At 37.0% G+C, this 19,430-nt stretch overlaps 1 long non-coding RNA gene across 1 annotated transcript in view; it reads left to right on the top strand.

The window, feature by feature from the left end:
- The window catches only part of LOC126957350 (uncharacterized), a 32,215-nt gene that overhangs the window by 3,956 nt on the left and 8,829 nt on the right, over window positions 1-19,430 (top strand). The window lies entirely within an intron of this gene.

Here is a 19,430-nt window from a genome sequence, read left to right on the forward strand (position 1 = left end):
ACCCAGTTGAGTGTAGTATAGCAATATCCCCTCTTTTTTTCCCTTTACTTCCCCATGTGTAATTGTCTTATTCCCTCTACATACATTTACAGCCATATTAGGCAGTCTTACCATTTTTGCTTCAGCATAATTTAGAAAAGTCAAGAGGAGAATAAAGCCTATTGTATTCACCTATTTTTTTGCTTACTGTGTTCTTCTTTCATAATGTTCCTGTATTCCTTTTTAAATGACATCCTTTCTGTTTAGATAACTTCCTTTTTAGCCATTCTTTTAGAGAAGGTCAACTGATAACAAATTCTCTTAGTTTTCCCTCATCTGATAATGTCTTGATTTCATTTATTCTTGAAGAATATTTTCAGTGGGTATGAGATTCTTCATTGACAGTCCTATTTTTTCAGCCCCTAAAAAATTGAGTTACATCCTTTGGCCTCCATGGTGTCTGACGAGAAGTCTTCTGCCATTCAAATTGTTTTCCCCCTAGAAGTAACACGTTACTTTTCTGTGGCTGCTTTCAAGAGTTTGCTTTGTCTTAATTTTCAGAAGTTTGACTACAGTGTGTCTTGGTGTGGATTTATTAGGGTTATCCTATTTGAGATTTGCTCAGCTTCTTGAACATCCAGGTTTGTCTTTTGCTAAATTTAGGGAGATTTTCACTCATTATTTCTTTAAGTACTTTTCAGCCCCATCTTCATTATCCTTTCCTTCTCTAATTCTGGTGACACAAATACTAGATCTTTAATTATTCTACTACAAATCCCTGATGCTCTGTTCATTATTTTTCAGTCTGTTATTTTTTTGTTCAGATTGAATCATTTCTTTTGTTCTATCTCTGATTAACTAATTCTTTATTCTGTCCCCTTTATTCTACTGTTGAACATATCTATTAAGCTTTTCATTTTTGATTATAGTGTATTTCAGTTCTTTTATTTCTTTGCTGAGACTTATTTATTTAATTTTTTTTTTTTTTTTTTTTTTTTTTTTGCCTAGACATTACTGACCAAGAGAGACTTTCTATTCTTTATTGAGGCTTTCTAGTTCTTAATTTGTTTCAAACATGTTTGCAATTGTTTACTAAAGCATTTTTATGGTGGCCTCTTTAACATCCTTGTCAGACAATTCTAATATTTCTTTCATCTTCGTGTTGGCATCTCTCAATTGTTTTTTTTTTTTTTTCATTCACTTTGAGATCTTCCTAGTTCTTGGGATGACAAGTGATTTTTTAAATTGAAATCTGGACTTTTTCATATTATGTTTTGAGACTCGGGATCTTATTTAAACCTTCTACTTTAGCTGAATTTTTTCTGACACTGCTCTACCCATGCTAATCATTTTCTGCATAACAGGAATGTTACTTTTTCTAATACCTGGGACAGATGATCTAAGATAAAAAAAATTTGTTCCTTTAATATAAATAAAAACTTTTTTTGAGAGAGAGAGAGAGAGAGACAGGGTCACATATCACACTCTGTCACATAGGCTGGAGCGCAGTAGGATAATCATGGCTCACTGCAACTTCAAACTTTTGGGCTCAAGCAGTCCTCTGGCCTCAGCCTCCCTAGTAGCTAGGACTATAGGTGTGCACCACCATACCTGGCTAATTAAAATTTTTTTTTTTTTTTTTTTTTTTTAGAGATAGAGAGTCTCACTGTGCAGCCCAGGCAAGGCTTGAACTCCTAACCTCAAGCAGTCCTCCCACCTTGGCCTCCCAAAGTGCTAGGATTACAGGGTGAGCTACCACACCTTGCTGGATAAATCTTTTAAGGCCAGGCATGGTGGCTCATGTCTGTAATTCCAGCACTTTGGGAGGCTGAGGCAGGTGGATCACTTGAGTTCAAGACCAGCCTGGCCAACATGGGAAAACCCTGCCTCTACTAAAAATAAAAATAAAATAAAATAAAAAATGGCCAGGCGTGGTGGCATGTGCCTATAATCCCAGCTACTTGGGAGACTGAGGCAGGAGAATTGTTTGAACCCAGAAGGCAGAGGTTGCAGTGAGCCAAGATGGCACCACTGCCTCCAGCCTGGACAACAGAGTGAGACTCTGTCTTTAAAAAAAAAAAACCAAAAAAAAACACAATAAAATAAAAAAATTAAAAAAGAGAGAGAGACCTTTTGAGCCCACTCTCCTCCCTGGAAATGTGTGTGGTACATACTTAACTACTGATTCAGTTATTTTAATTGGATTAAGTCTATACAATTTTACTATTTTTCTTCAACCAGTTTTTCCAGGATATTCATTTTCATAGAGTTGTTCATAGGTTTTCTTTTGAATTGTTAATCTCTGCTATATCTCTTTTTTTTTTTTTTTAAGAGACAGAGTTTCACTCTTGTTGACCAGGCTGGAGTGCAGTGGTGCAATCTCAGCTCACTGCAACCTCTGCCTTCTGGTTTCAAGTGATTTTCCTGCCTCAGCCTCCTGAGTAGCTGGGATTACAGGCGCATACCACCATGCCCAGCTAATTTTTGTACTTTTAGTAGAGGTGGGGTTTCACCATGTTGGCCAGGCTATTCTTGAACTCCTGACCTCATGATCCACCCACCTCAGCCTCCCAAAGTGCTGGGATTACAGGCATGGGCCACTGTGCCCGGCCCAATCTCTGCTATATCTTCAGTTTTGTCTATTCCAAATATTATTTATTTATGCCTTTTTTTCTTTTCTCAATCACATAATTATCTTTTTTTTTTTTTTTTTTTTTTTTTAAGACAGGGTCTCCCTCTGTCACCTAGTCTGGAGTGCAATGGCATGATCACAGCTTGCTGCAGCCTTAACCTCCTGGACTCCCTCCACCCTCCCACGGTAGCCTCCAGAATAGCTAATACTATAGACACAGACCACCATGCCTGGATAATTTTCATACTTTTTGTACAGCCAGAGTTTTGCCATGTTGTTCAGGCTAGTCTCAAACTCCTGGGCTCAAGCCATCTGCCCTCCTCAGCCTCCCAAAGTGTTAGAATTACAGTCATAAGCCCTGCTTCAGCCATAATTACATATATAAAGATTCCTTTATAATAGAATCATTTAACAGTACATATTTCTAAGTAGCACTTTAGTTGCATCTTCCAAGTTTTGGTATGTAGCATTTTCATTATCACTCAGGAAATATTTTCAGATTTTCATTATAAACTATTTTCTTCAGGTTTAAGCTTTAAAACTTTACATGGGAAGTTTATGATTTTTAATTATTGATTTCTAATTTAATTAAATTGAGGTCAAAAGATGGTACCTTGGCCGGGTGTGGTGGCCCACATCTGTAATCCCAACACTTTGGGAGGCCGAGGCAGGCGGATCACTTGAGGTCAGGGGTTCGAGATCAGCCTGGCCAACATGGTGAAATCCCGTCTCTACTAAAAATAACCGGGTGTCCTGGCACATGCCTGTAATCCCAGCTACTGGAGAGGCTGAGGCAGGAGAATTGCTTGAACCGAGGAAGTGGAGGTTACAGTGAGCCAAGTGAGCCAAGATCACACCACTGAACTCCAGCCTGGGCGACAGAGTGAGACTCTGTCTCAAAGAAAGAAAGAAAGAGAAAGAGAAAGAGAGAGAATGAGAGAAAGAAAAGAAAGAGAGAAAGGAAAGAAAGGAAGGAAGGAAGGAAGGAGGGAAAGGATGTTGTCCTTATAAATTATTGGTGTCTGTTAGATTTATTTTGTTATCTAGTATGTTGTCATCTTATTTAAAAATGTTATGTGTATTTTAAAATAATGGGGATATTTAAACTGTAGAGCATAGGTTCTCTCCCTATATGTATCTTTTAGACCAAGCCCATTCCTTGAATTATTCAAATCCAAATTTGGATTTCCTAGCTATTTTCTATTTGGTTGATCTATCAAATACAGGAACAAGTAGGTATGTTTAAAACCCCACATATGATTATGGACTCACCAATTTTTTTTTATTATACTTTAAGTTCTAGGGTACATGTGCACAATGTGCATGTTTGTTCCATATATATACATGTGCCATGTTGGTGTGCTGCACCCATTAACTCATCATTTACATTAGGTATATCAGACTCACCAATTTTTATTTTAAATCTGTTTGCCAGGCATGGTGGCTCACACCTATAATCCCAGCACTTTGGGAGGCTGAGATGGATGGATCACCTGCGGTCAGGAGTTCGAGACTAGGCTGACTAACATGGCAAAATCCCATCTCTACTAAAATACAAAAATTAGCCAGGCGTGGTGGCCAGCTACTCAGGAGGTTGAGGCAGGAGAATCACTTGAACCTGGGAGGCGGAGGTTGCAGTGAGCCAAGATGGCCCCACTGCACTCCAGCCTGGGCAACAGAGCAAGACAGCGTCTCAAAAAAAAAAAACCTTCTGTTTGCTTTATAAATGTTGACGTTATATTAGATACATTTAGTTGCAGAATTGTCCTATAATGCTTTTTGCCATTAGGACTTTTTTCTGATATTCATACAGGTTTTCAGATATTGATATTCTGATAACTGATATTCATATTTAGTATTATATACGTTTGTTTTCCATGTCTTTACTTTCATTTTACTGGGTGATGGGCAGAATAATAGCCCTCAAAGATGTCTACATCCTAATCCTTGGACCTTGTGAATGTTATGTTACATGGCAAAGGGACTTAAGGTTGTACATGGAATTAAGGTTACTAATCAACTGACCTTAAAATAGGGAGATTTTCCTAAATTGTCCTGCTAGGTGCAGTGTAATCCCAAGGGTCATTAAGATTGGAAGAGAGGCTAGAGAGGAGAGTGACAGAGTGAGGTGGATATGTGAATATGAAAGAAAGGTATAGAGAGATGCAACATTGGTGGCTTTGAAGATGAAGGAAGGAGGTCTCCGGAAGCTGGAAATGTCAAGAAAAGAGACTCTTATAAAACCTCCAGAAAGGTATGTATTATTGCAGACATGTTGTTTTTAGCCCTGTGAGACTTGTGTCAGACTTCTGACCTACATAACTGTAAGATAATACATATGTGGTGTTTTAAGCTACTACATTTATAGTAGTTTGTTAAAACAGCAAGCAGAAAATTGATAAACAGTGTTTTAAAGTTTTAGCTATGTCATTTGTAAAAAGCATTTAGCTGTATTATTTTTAGTTCAATGTGATATTTTTGTCTTTTCATAAATGAACTCGGGAGACTGAGTATTGCTTGAGGCCAGGAGTTCAAGACCAGCTTGAGGAACATAGAAAGACCATTTCTCTATATGTACATATATGCATACATACATACATAAAACGAACTGTTTGTCCTTATTGTGATTACTGATAAATTTGAATTTATTTTTCAAATTTTTTTTGTACTTTCAGTCTTCTAGGGCTTTTTCTCTACTTTCCTGCTTTTTACTCGATTAAGTTTTCTTTCTTTTTTATTCCGCTTGTTTGGAAGTAACACATTTTTTTTCTTTTTAATCCCAGGTGCAGATGGTTAATTGTATTTCTCAGTTTGGAGTACATTATCAACTTTGGTCTGTGCAGGAATCCCCTTATTTTATTCTCCATTTTCCCCTAACTTTCAGCACTCCTGTTTCTCTATTTACATACTTAGCCTATATGTTTAATATGTGTCTTTAAATGTATGTTTATGCTTACAAAATATTGTTTCGTTGTTTTTGTCCCTGTAAAATATGTTCAATACCAGGGGGGCATTTTAAGTTTCTTATTCCATTTCTAGTTTTTAAAAAAACTCGAATCGTGTTTTTGAGATCTAGTTACATTGTTTTTGAACATCAAGTTTATTGCATATGACCTCTGTGTGACATTCAATAGTGTACATTACCATTACCATTTTACTCTTTCTTTTTCCTGTTGTTGGACAACTACATTTAACTCAGTACCCAGCTATTACAAACAAGGCCATGATGGACTCATTGTATATATTTCCTTACAAGTCAGTGTAAGAAGTTCTTTGATACATTTATACAGAATCTGGATAAATACATTTATTTTCATTAAATACTTCTAGAATGCTTTCCAAAGTTACTGTACTAGTAGCTATTTCCTTCAGATGTGTATAAGATGTCATTACCTCACATCCTTGCCAGCACTTGGCATTTTCTAGCTTTGTATTTCTTTTTCATTTTGCTGAACATAAAAGTTATTTTATTTTTAATTTGTATGTATGTGATTACTCATGAGTTTGGGCATTTCTTCCTATGCTCTTTTCTATTTTCTATAGCATTTGACTATCTTTTAAATATTTATTTGCATGGGTTTTTTGTGAGTTCTAAATGTCAATCTTTTGTTGGTTTTAGACATTGGAAATATTTTCTGCATTATGCCATCTGCCTCTTATCTTTTTTTATTATGTCCATCTTTGAGCAGAAATCATAAATGTTGAAGTAAATATATAAAACTTTTTGCTTTATAATATGTACTTTTTGGCTGTTGTTTAATCATTTTCTACCCTTAAAGCACAAAAATTTTACCCTAATTTTTTTTTCTTTTTTTCTTTTGAGATGGAGTCTCCCTCTGTCATCCAGGCTGGAGTGCAGTGGCACGATCTCAGCCCACTGAAACCTCTGCCTCCCGGGTTCAAGCGATTCTCCTGCCTCAGCCTCCCAAGTAATGGGGACTACAGGCAAGCACCACCACACCCAGCTAATTTTTGGATTTTTAGTAGAGATGGAGTTTGACTATGTTGGCCAAGCTGGTCTCAAACTCCTGACCTCAAGTGACCCACCCGCCTTGGCCTCCCAAAGTGCTGGGATTACAGGTGTAAGCCACCATGCCTGGCCGAGAGGTTACTGTTTTTTGTTGTTTATTTATTTTGTTGAGACAGTCTCGCTCTGTTGCCCAGGCTGGACTGCAGTGGCATGATCTTGGTTCACTGCAACCTCCACCTCCCAGGTTCAAGTGATTCTTGTGTCTCAGCCTCCCAAGTAGCTGGGATTATAGGCGCCTGCTACCATGCCCTCCTAATGTTTTGTATTTTTAGTAGAGATGGGGTTTTACCATGTTGGCCAGGCTGGTCTCGAACTGCTGGCCTTAAGTGATCTGCCCTTCTTGGCCTCCCAACTGCTGGGATTACAGGCATGAGCCACCGCGCCTGGCCAATTTTTCTATTAGTTTTATGGTTTACCATTTATATCTAGATCTTTAATCAATGTGAAGTCCAACTTTATATGGTGTAAGCATGTATCTAGGTTATTGTTGTCCATTTATGAGGCAAATTTTCCCAACATAATCTACTAAACAGTCTGTCCTTTACTTATTGTTTTGGTGCAAACTTTATCATTTCTCGAGTTCCTATATGAATATATGTATTTTTAAGCTCCTTGTGTTATTCTGTTGGTTCATTTATGTGATCTTGTGTTAGTTTTCTTATTACTTTAACTTTGTATCATATCTTTATATTTGGCAGAACAAGCTCATCTCATGCCTTTTATTATAAAAGATAAATTAGCTATTTGTGAAAATATATTGTTTTATACTGATATTAGAATGAGTTAAGTTCCTCAGAAATCTACCTGGAATTGTAATGAGATTTTATGAATTTGTAGAACTCAATAGAGAGAGTAGGCTACTTCTGTTAAATCATTCCATACATAAATGTGTTATATTTCTCTATTTTTAGAGTAGTTTTTTTTGGTTTGTTTTTTGTTTTTGTTTTTGTTTTTTTTTTTGAGATGAAGTTTCGCTTTGTCACTCAGGCTTGAATGCAGGGGCACAATCTTGGCTCACTGCAACCTCTGCCTCCTGGGTTCACACGATTCTCCTGCCTCAGCCTCCTGAGTAGCTGGGATTACAGGCACCCGCCACCACACCCAGCTAATTTTTTGTATTTTTAGTAGAGACAGGGTTTCACCATGTTAGCCAGGATGGTTTCGATCTCCTGACCTCCTGATCTGCCTGGCTTGGCCTCCCAAAGTGCTGGGATTACAGGCATGAGCCATGACGCCTGGCCTCGAGTAGTTTTATATCCTTCAATAGCATTAAAATTTTTCTCCATAATGGTCCTGTGAATATTTTATTGAATTTATTCTGATTCTTTATAGATTTTGTTGTTATTGCAGTACATATTTTACTTTATATAGTATTTTCTAGTTGGTTATGACTGGTATGAGGGAACACTTCTTTCCCCCCTTGGTTGATATTATATTGAGGACCTTTGATAAAGTCTTCAGAAAGATGACTTTAGCAAAAGTGCTACATTCTAGTGTTTTTTCTTCATAGATGATTATTTCATCTGCAAATACCAATACTTTTATCTAGTCTCTTCCACACCTCATACTGCTTAAGCCTTTTTCAAGTTTTGTAGTAGTGGCCAGGATCTGTTTACTCTGTTAAGAAGTAGTGGTTCTGGTAGGTATTCCTTTCTTCATCCTAATCTTATTGAGACTATTTCTAAGGTTTCCTTGTTAAGTATAATGTTTACAGTAGACTTTTGATATATAGTCTTTTTAAAGATAAGTGTTTCCATATGTACCTATTATATGTAAGTGTTCAACTTTATTTTTTTCTATTACTATTAACAGTTTATTAGAAGTTTGATAAACTATAAAACCATCCAGACTAGTTCTTTTTTTGGGGGGGTGTCCGGTCTGTGATTACCATTTTGATTATTTTAATAATTATTATCTATTCAAAAATTTTATGACATTTGTACCAATTTGTCATTTCTATTTTCCTACAAATTTATCTAAGCACTTAGTTTTTCACTCATCTTATTTATTTACTATAGTCTTTATAGTTACTTCTTTTTAACTCTGTATTTTAAGTTATTGTACCTTTTCCTTTTTTGGACAACCTTCCTCTAATTTTTCTGTTTTATATATACATATATAATTATATTTTATATATACATATATAATAGAATAAATATTACATTTGAAATATATATACATATTTCAAAATAACTTCATTTCCTTTAGCTAATTCCTTTTCTTTATTTATACTTTAATTGGTTTCTGCCCTTATCTTTATTACATCCTCTTTCCTCTTTGAGTTCGCTTATTGCTTTTTTAAAATGTTTGAACTCATTTGCTGTAAATATTTCTTTTTTTTCTGACATATGCATTTAAAATAAAAACTTTCATCTAAATTCTAGTTTTTCTCTGCCCCACAAATGAGGGCTCATTATGTTTTCACTGTTGTTAAGTTCCAATAACATTTTACTTTTCTTTAATATTTCCTCTTTAACTCAAATATTACTTAATAATTTGCTATTTAGGTTTCAGTAAAGTAGGATTTGTTTAAAGAAAATTTTTGGTAATTATTTAAAAATATTTTTGAGCCGGGCGCGGTGGCTCAAGCCTGTAATCCCTGCACTTTGGGAGGCCGAGACGGGCGGATCACGAAGTCAGGAGATCGAGATCATCCTGGCTAACACGGTGAAACCCCGTCTCTACTAAAAAATACAAAAAATTAGCCGGGCGAGGTGGCGGGCGCCTGTAGTCCTAGCTGCTCGGGAGGCTGAGGCAGGAGAATGGCATAAACCCGGGAGGCGGAGCTTGCAGTGAGCTGAGATCCGGCCACTGCACTGGGCAACAAAGCGAGACTTCGTCTCAAAAAAAAAAAAAAAAAAAATTTGCATTTTGATAGATATATCTGCTTTGATTTACCTAGATTTCATGACGCTTGCTTTCTAGACTAGTATTCAGCCATTTTTTAAGATCATTCTATTGTGTGTTCAAAAGAATGTTTTTTGTTCTTGTGAGGAATTGTTTCTGAATATATTGCTGCACATCAATTGTGATTTTCAAATATTCTTTATTTTTACTTATCTTTGAGTGATGTTTCTCTTTTCTTTCTTTCTTTTTTTTTTTTTTTTTTTTGAGACGGAGTCTCGGTCTGTCGCCCGCGCTGGAGTGCAGTGGCCGGATCTCAGCCCACTGCAAACTCCGCCTCCCGGGTTTACGCCATTCTCCGGCCTCAGCCTCCCGAGTAGCTGGGACTACAGACGCCCGCCACCTCGCCCGGCTAGTTTTTTGTATTTTTTAGTAGAGACGGGGTTTCACTGTGTTAGCCAGGATGGTCTCGATCTCCTGACCTCGTGATCCGCCCGTCTCGGCCTCCCAAAGTGCTGGGATTACAGGCTTGAGCCACCGCGCCCGGCCTGAGTGATGTTTCTCAATGTAGTGTATTAAAAACTCCATCTTAGTTGCTGATTATCTATTTCTTTCAGTGTTTTTTGGTTGTTCCTTTATGTATCTTGAGGGTACATTATTCAGTGTATATATTTTCATGATCATTATATCTTATTGATTTGTATGTATTTTTGTACTTGTCTTTTACATTATTAAAATTATTCTATATTTTATTGGGTTAATATTTGGATGTAATTCTTTTCTCATCCATTTACATTTAACCTTTCTTTATAACAACTGTCGTGAATCTGTTTCTTATAGGCTCCACATTTCTAGGGCTTGATTTTTAATTCAAACTGAAATTCTCTAACTCCTGATGGGTGAGCTTATGTATGTTTATTTTAGTTGCTGTTATTTTAGCACATATCTCTGCCGTCACATTTCAATATTTCTTTACTGTTTTTAACCCCTTTCTTGACTCCTATTGGCTAAATAAGATTTTATTCTGCTAACTGGAAAGTCGTGCATTTTATTTATATTTTTCTGGTGGTTACTACTAATTTATTAAGACCCATGCTCACATTCTTTTCTTACCTGTATCTTAAATTTATTTGTGTAATATCTGCAAGGCATTTTCCTTTGATCCCAGAATGCTGGGATTATGATCCTTAAAGAAGTAAAGTGTGTTTCAGGAAGTGCTCCAGCATAAGGCAACTAGTGACAACATGACCAGTTCTAGGAAATTTTCCTCCAGCATCCTTCACGTGGAGAAGTGTTAGAAAAATAAGATATTTCTGAAAATATCCACACTATTAATTGGCTGACTATTTGCCACAGGAGCCCTGAAATTTCCTTGTAGTTCTCTTGGATGTTAATGGCACACAGCCATCAGCTATTTTTTTCTATTTTGTTAGTCTTTTCCAAGAACCGATACCATGTATTGCTTCCATCCAGTGTTGCTAATGAGAAGTCTGTTGTAAGTTTGATCTTGTTTCGTTTTGTGTAGTATGTTCTTCCTCTTTGTCATTATTATTCATAAATTTCATCACAATTTGTCTAGGCATGGCTTTGTCTTGTTTACTACTCTGCAAGCCTTCCAATCAGAGGCCTTCTTTCATTATTCTTTAATTCTTAGACATTTCTTTCTGTAATTTCTTCAAAAACCATTCTCTCCATTTTTATATTTCTGTTCTTCTGGGATACCAATTTTTGTGCATTGCTACTTCTTTTAGCCTCTGTATCTCTTAACTTTAATTATATATCTTCTAATTATTTTTTTTCCCTACTTCCTTCTGAGACATTTTTCAATGTGATCTTCTAACTCACTAAGTAGTTCTTCAGTTTTATCCTTTCTGTTAATTATCTCATCTATTATATACTTTGCTTCAATAATTATAGTTTCATGCTTACTATTTTCACCTTATTCTTTAAACTATAGTTCTTGTTTTATATAGCTTATTTCCGTAAGTTTATTATGCTTACTTTTATATTCTTGGTTCTACAGTAATAATATCTCAGTTCTGATATTAACAGTGTAAGTTTATTTCACTTTTTAAGTACGTATGTTTTCAAATATACCTACTATACCTAAGTAGGTTTACTTTCAAATATACCTACTTATTTTGAGCCAATATTATCAGCTATTCTGTCTGATAATGTGTATGAAGAAGAGACTTGGACCAGATCTAGTCCTTGTCAACCAAGATGAGATAGAGAAGAGCGGGGAGGATGCAGTCTATGGTGGAATTTCCTAAATGCCAGGGAATTCCAGTTCATCACTACTGTCTCATAGCCCCCTAATCAAACAATTCTTCAGGCTTGGATTTCACCTTCCATTCACCTTTTTCCAGGAAAAAGCATTACCTGAAGGAGTTACTGTAAATTATAATTCACCAACAATGGGATTTGAGGTGAGGGGAAGGGGAGGGTGAATGTCCAAGGCTAGTCAGTATACAGTTAATTAATACAAATTTTGACCCAAGTAGATTTTTTTAATTGCCTTGACTTTTACCCCGATGACAACTATACCAGCAGTCTGAACTGTTGCCACTTACTTCCAGTGAGAAAGCAGGAAATCACTGTCCAAAGGTGGGAATAGGAGATTTATTTTAAATATATCCTACCACAAACATGATGGCTTACCTTCCTTCCCAGGCTGCAGCCACCACTAAGCCTTAACACACCAGTATAAAACAGACTCCATCCTCCTCAAAAGCTTCTTAGGGTTTTTTCATTATTTCCTAAGTTCCTAAGTTTGTTCTCTCTCTCTCTCTCTCTCTCTCTCTCTCTCTCTCTCTGTTTGAAGCAAGAGTCTTGCTCTGTCATGTATGCTGGAATGCAGTGGCACGATCTCAGCTCAGCTCACTGCAACTTCCGCCTCCCGGGTTCAAGTGATTCTCATGCCTCAGCCTCCTGAGTAGCTGGGATTACAGGTATGTACCACCACACCTGGCTAATTTTTGTATTTTTAGTAGAGATGATGTTTTGCCATGTTGGCCAGGCTGGTCTCGAACTCCTGGCCTCATGTGATCCACCTGCCTCGGCCTCCCAGAGTGCTAGAATTACAGGCGTAAGCCACTGTGCCCAACCGCCTAAGTTCTATAATGTTTCAATGTATGGTTCCTCCATGACTGCTCTTGTGGTATCTGTAACCCATGCTAATCTGCCGTCTTGACATGAACCAGAAACAGTATATTTCTCTTCTCTGTCATTTCCTCCATTCTTCTTCTGGAATATCTCTGGGACCTATATTACAGTTTTTCCATCTATCTTCCATGTCTCCTATGGCAGCTTTAAAATCTTTTCCCAAATTCTTTACCACTCCTTTATTCAAGAGGTAGGACATATGTCCCCTCATCTTGAATTTGGTCTCTGTGACTGTTTGACCAATGGAAAGCATGGGGAAAGTGACACTTGCTCTTGTAACCCAGCCACCATGTTTTAAAGGCCACATAGGATATATGCAATTATTATGGTTCACTGCCAGCATCAATCATGGAAGAGAGGTCACCTCTCACCAAATGATACTAGCTCACTGCCACTATGTCACTCCCAGCCTTTGAGCTTTTCTACCTGAGGCCTCAGGCATCATAGAGCAGAGGCAATTCATTCCCACTGGGCCTTGTCTGAATTCCTGACCCATGGAGTCCATGAGCATAATATGTCTGTTCTATGCCTTTAAGTTTCAGTGTGGTTTATCACAGTAGATAACATCTTTTAAATACTCTTTCATAATTTTAATCTTTTTGTTCTGTGTTATTGGGCAGATCTTAAAAATCTTCCTTTATCTCAGATAAAAGGGTTTGCTGAACAACAAAATAAATGATAGAATTGGATTATAACCTAAATAATAAATATCCATGTGTCCATATATAATTCCATAGTTACATACCAATTTACTAATTTAGTCTTCATTAGCTTCCAGACTAAAGTTTATACTATCTATTGAGGTTTTGATTACAATGAATAAGTTTCTTTTCTAAAATTTCTGGTTGGCTATATTTATATGAATCCATTCTTTATTTTAGTCTTTTTTTATCTCATAATTTACTATCTTTTGTGGGTGTAACTTCTAAATTCATCTCTGCAAGCATCTTAAACAGTTTTATTTTGAACGACACTTTTTGAAAATGTTTTCCTTTTCATTCCTCTCTCTACTTATGTTCATTTCCTAGACCCTGGGCATGGTCTAGAATCAGGTTGTATAGTAATGATTTGGGCTTCTGACCCAACATGATACTGGAAATGGTACAGATGACTACATTAAGTCTGTTGGCTACAGAGCCTAGTACATATTCTGAAAGTTGTTTCTGTGTCCTCCAGCCTTCACAGGCCTGCAACATACCATAACATACAGTTTCAGGAATTTTTTGGCAATGGCTTTTCAACCTATCTTGACCCATCCTACCTCTTGACTCTAACCAATGACGCTGGCTTTTATTCTCCATTTTTCATGGTGAACATTTTGTTCCTGAGAGATCTTAAGAGCCAAACTAATGGTAACCAATGCCAACTTCCCATTCCAATAGCTTGAAAATCCAAGGATTTTATCCCCGCTCACCTCTTTATGTCTGTTCCACTTTTTTTTTGAGATGGAGTCTCGCTCTGTCGCCCAGGCTGGAGTGCGGTGGCGTGATCTCGGCTCATGCAACCTCTGCCTTCTGGCTTCAAGCAATTCCCATGCCTCAGCCTCCTGAGTAGCTGGGATTACAGGTGCATGCCACTACACCCAGCTAATTTTTGTATTTTTAGTAGACAGGGTTTTGCCATGTTGGCCAAGCTGTTCTCGGACTCCTGACCTTGGCCACCCGCCTCAGCTTCCCAAAGTGCTGGGATTACAGGCATGAGCCACCATGCCTGGCCTTGCATTTTTTTTTTTTTTTTTTTTTTTTTTTTGGTTGGGGAGGTGGGTAGTGGTGGGGGGACGGAGTTTAGCTCTTGTTGCCCAGGTTGGAGTGCAATGGCCTGATCTTGGCTCACTGCAACCTCCGCCTCCTGGGTTCAAGCAATTCTCCTGTCTCAGCCTCCCAAGTAGCTGGGATTACAGGCGCATGCCACCACGCCTGGCTAATTTTTGTATTTTTAGTAGAGACAGGGTTTCATCATGTTGGTCAGGCTGGTCTCGAACTCCTGACCTCAGGTGATCCACCTGCCGTGGCCTTCTGAGATTATAGGCGCGAGCCACCATACCCGGTCACATTTTTTAAAATTTTTACCTGTTACTACTGTATTTAGAGCAGAGTATGGTACACAGAAGCATAAACTTACTTCACCAGCTTGACCAGAAACCCTTTGTTACTTTCACTTTTTAACATTCGTTTCAGTGGGTTTTTCATTTGTTTTGGGGGTTTTTTTGTTTGTTTTTTGAGACTGAGTCTCACTCTGTTGCCCAGGCTGGAGTGCGGTGGCATAATCTCAGCTCACTGCAATCTCCGCCTCCCGGGTTCAAGCAATTCTCATGCCTCAGCCTCCCAAGTAGCTGGGACTACAGGCGTGAGCCACCACACCTGGCTGATTTTTGTATTTTTAGTAGAGAGGGGTTTCCACCATGTTGGCCAGGCTGGTCTCGAACTCCTGACCTCAGGTGATCTCCCCACCTTGGCCTCCCAAAGTGTTGGGATTACAGGCGTGAGCTACCATGCCCGCCTGTTTCAGTGTTATATAAACACAACTAATACTTTAATAATGTTTTTTAAAGGTGTTACATATATTTGAAAATGAAGTCAAACTTTTGGTTGAAGAATGAATATCCAATTAGTCACATAGTTCGAAGATATTAAACTCTACAGAAAATAGTTATTTATATGGGAGAATCATATGAATGAATTATGCTTCCAAGAACAAGACAAATCATCACTAAATGGAAAACAATAAAAAGTGCACAGACTTGATAAAGAAATTAATTATTTATTTTTAGGAGAATTACATAAAATCAGACAGACCAATTCCATTTCTTATATATCTGAAAGTCTAATTTCAGCATATAAGTCTATTTTTAAATAGCATCTCCAGTATACATAGCTTAAACTATATAAACATGTCTGCATAATAAATTTTAAATTTTTCAGTTTATATCTATTTTAAAATTTATGACTAATTTAAAATGCTAGTATAATTTTCATTTAAAGTTAAAACTTTATGCATAAACCTTAATGGGCTTACTTTATGATTGTTTAAAATAATCTAACATGTAGAGTTACAAAGAAATACTAATTTTGATAAAAATGTATTCTACATGGATAATTCCAGTCTTAAAAATCTGTTCTTCATCTCAGATAAAAGGGTTTGCTGAACAACAAAGTAAATGATAGGATTAGTTTGTAACCCAAATAATAGAGGAGATATCCAGGTGTCCTTATGTAAAGAAATAACTAATTAAATAAGTGGGGGGAAAAGTAACAAGTTTTCCTTCCAGAAGAATTTTAATTAATGTAAAAGGAATTAGAGAAATAGTAAATCACCATTAGAATGCCACAATATTAATTGCCACAGGAAATATCTAGCAATGGATACTAAAATTGGTTTAAGCAGAAACATGATATTTGCATAGTTTCAAAGTATAACCCCCCAAGTATTTATTAATTACAAAGAGAAAAAAGTAACTTTATAATAGAGAAACATGGCAGACATTATGTTAACCAAGCGATCAAAGTTAGCATCACCTTAACATTACTGAAAAATGGCTAACATACTTAAAAATGGCTAACATGGTACATTTTATAAGTTATTTACCACAATAAAAGAAAAAAAGATTAATATCACCAGTAGTATGACATTGGCATCACATACCTGCTGACATGATACACTGAAAAGAATACAATATCATTTCTGCAGTATTTTTCCCAATAATGCATAACCTCAGTTTAATAATGAGAAAACAATCCCAAACTGAGGGGCATTCTACAAATAACTGGCTAGTACTCTTCAAAAGTCTCAAGTCATGATAGGTAAGGTAAGAGTAAGGAACTGTCACAGGTGGTAGAGAGAAAGGAAACAAATGCTTTGCAGGATCCTAGATTGGATCCTTAAATAGAAAAAGGACATTGGGGGGAAACTGTTATATATGAATAAGGCCTGTAGTTTACTTCATAGAATTATACCAAGGTTAATTTCTTAATTTTGATAACTACTATGGTTATGTAAGATGTCAGCATTCAGGGAAGTTAGGTGAAGGATATACAGGAACTATCTATAGTATTTTTGCAATTTTATAAGTCTAGAATTATTTCCTAATAAAAAGCCTTTTTGTACAAGACACTTTTCAAAGTTCTTGGGTCATAGCTTTGAATACATATAAATAGTTCTAATATCACTCGACACTTTGGAAAGAGTAATTGTCCTAATTATTTACATTCTTTGTCTTAATTTGCTGATGGAGACCTGGACTTAATCTCAGCTAGTGTATAGAGTTCTCTCCAAAAACAAGTGGCCTACTTCACATTCAGTGAATTGATATATTCTTAAGTTGTCAGGTAGGATTGGAATTTTCTTGGGAACTTGAAGTCTAAATAAAATTAGATTAGAGTGACAAAATTTTCACCTAAGGCAAAAATAAGAGAAATAGTGGCAAAATATTTTTATATTAAATCAATACATTTTTTAAATTTAAAGGATGGTTTCTTTTATGAGATTATTATCTTACCTTTTTTTATTATTTTTTTGAGACGGAGTCCTGCTCTGTCACCAGGCTGGAGTGCAGTGGCACGATCTCAGCTCACTGCAACCTCCACCTCCTGGGTTCAAGCAATTCTCCTGCCTCAGCCTCCCAAGTATCTGGGACTACAGGCGCATACCACCACACCCAGCTAATTTTTGTATTTTTAGTAGAGACAGGATTTCACCATGTTGGCCAGGATGGTCTCCATCTCTTGACCTTGTAATCCGTCTGCCTCAGCCTCCCAAAGTACTGGTATTACAGGTGTGAGCCACTGCGCCCGGCCCATCTTACCATTTTTATATTAAAATGCCATTTCGCTTATGGACTAATGGTGGCGTGAAGTGGTAGGTTTTATTTCATTTAATGTGAAAAAATAAAAAGTTGGCAAATCTACATATTCTGTCCATTGTGTGTGTGTGTGTGTGTGTATGTGTTCATGAACTTCACTGCTACTTGAATATCAAAGTCTTAAAATCATGAATCTACACCATTTTCTTTCCCTATCCTTGACATGAAGGCAGGCTCCATTGTACGCCTGTAGTCCCAGCTACTCAGGAGGCTGAGGCAGGAAGATCACTTGAACCCAGGAGACAGAAGTTGCAGTGAGCCGAGATCGTACTACTGTACTCCAGCCTGGGTAACAGAGCAAGACTCTGTCTCCAAAAAATAAATAAATAAATAAATAAATATTCTAGCTCCTTTGTCATTTAAAGGAAATAGAAATTTCAGCATGCCTTCACCAATTGGAACACACATACACTGGAACACTATTCTATGTTTTGTGCGAGAAGACCTTTACTCTAAATCAGCAGAATCATAACTCAATGTATATAAAATATTTAATATTAAAAATAAAAGCAATTCATTGATATAGTGCATTTGCTTCATCTATTCTTTAACATTTTAATATTGAAGGCAGCCATAGGTTACACCAGTTCTGCCCTGAGCATCTCCAACGTTTAAAAAATAACAGCACTAAATTTTAGTGTATTCCTGGCCAACAGGTAAATAGCCAGGTGATGCCATTAGGTATCAGTCATTAAGTCCAAGAATGAAGTTTATATTAATAAATATGATTTGGTATATTTAAGAAGTATTTTAAGAGATAATGCTCTACCCTTAAAATTCCAGGTACAAACATTGTGTCCTCCTGTGCAGGAAGGAAGAGGATGTATTCTAGTGACTCTGAATTTACACAAATTTGTATAAAATAAGGCACAAAATTAAAGCCTCACTAAAGCACATTTTTTTTTTGTTTGGTTGAGATGAGGTTTCACTCTATTGCCCAGGCTGGAGTGCAGCAGTGCAACCATAGCTTACTGCACCCCTGAACTCCTGGCCTTGAGTAATTCACTCCTTCAGACTTCTGAGTAGCTGGGACTACAGGTATGAACCACGATGCCCTTCTCTAAAGCAAACTTTTGACTTTCAAGGCACAGTTAGTAGTATTGGGAGAATTCCTGAAATATGTTAATGTTTTAACATTGGCTTATTTTAGAATGAGAGGGCTCAGAATAGCTTATGAAGGCAAAACAGTGGTGATCAAAGAGAAGCCTAACTTGTCTCCCCACTCCATTTCATTTTATGAATGATTTACTAAAAATGCCACTTTTTCTCAGTTTGCATGTGTTAACTTCAGAATACTCAGAGAGGTAAATGGCTTACAATCAAATCTGGTACTATGTGAAAATGTTTCTTTCCTTAATGCCACTTAATTAGTATTAATGAACTTTTTCATTTTAATGTCTTTTTATTTTGTATTTACAAACTACAAAATGGTTTACAATAAATGTTGTGTACACTTAATGGCACAAAATAGTTTAGAGTGTTCCGTAACACTTATTAACTACAGCAGGCCTTATTTATTTATTTATTTATTTATTTTTTGAGACAGCGTCTCACTCTGTTGCCCAGGCTGGAGTGCAGTGGCACAATCTCAGCTCACTGAAACCTCCACCTCCAAGGTTCAAGCGATTCTCCAGCCTCAGCCTCTGAGTAGCTGGGATTACAGGCACGTGCCATCATGACCGACTAAATTTTGTATTTTTAGTAGAGATAGGATTTCGCCATGTTAGCCAGGCTGGTCTTGAACTCCTCACCTCAGGTGATCCGCCTGCCTCCGTCTCCCAAAATTGGGATTACAGCCGTGAGCCACTGTGCCCAGCCATCCTACTTTATTTTTATCCTCATCCACCCTCCATTTCCCTGTTTTCAAATAGATTCTCTCTGGGTCTGCAAGGATAGACATCTGGATATGAAAGAGGGAGATT

The sequence above is a fragment of the Macaca thibetana genome, chromosome 6, assembly GCF_024542745.1.
Source record: "Macaca thibetana thibetana isolate TM-01 chromosome 6, ASM2454274v1, whole genome shotgun sequence".
Classification (NCBI taxonomy): domain Eukaryota; kingdom Metazoa; phylum Chordata; class Mammalia; order Primates; family Cercopithecidae; genus Macaca; species Macaca thibetana.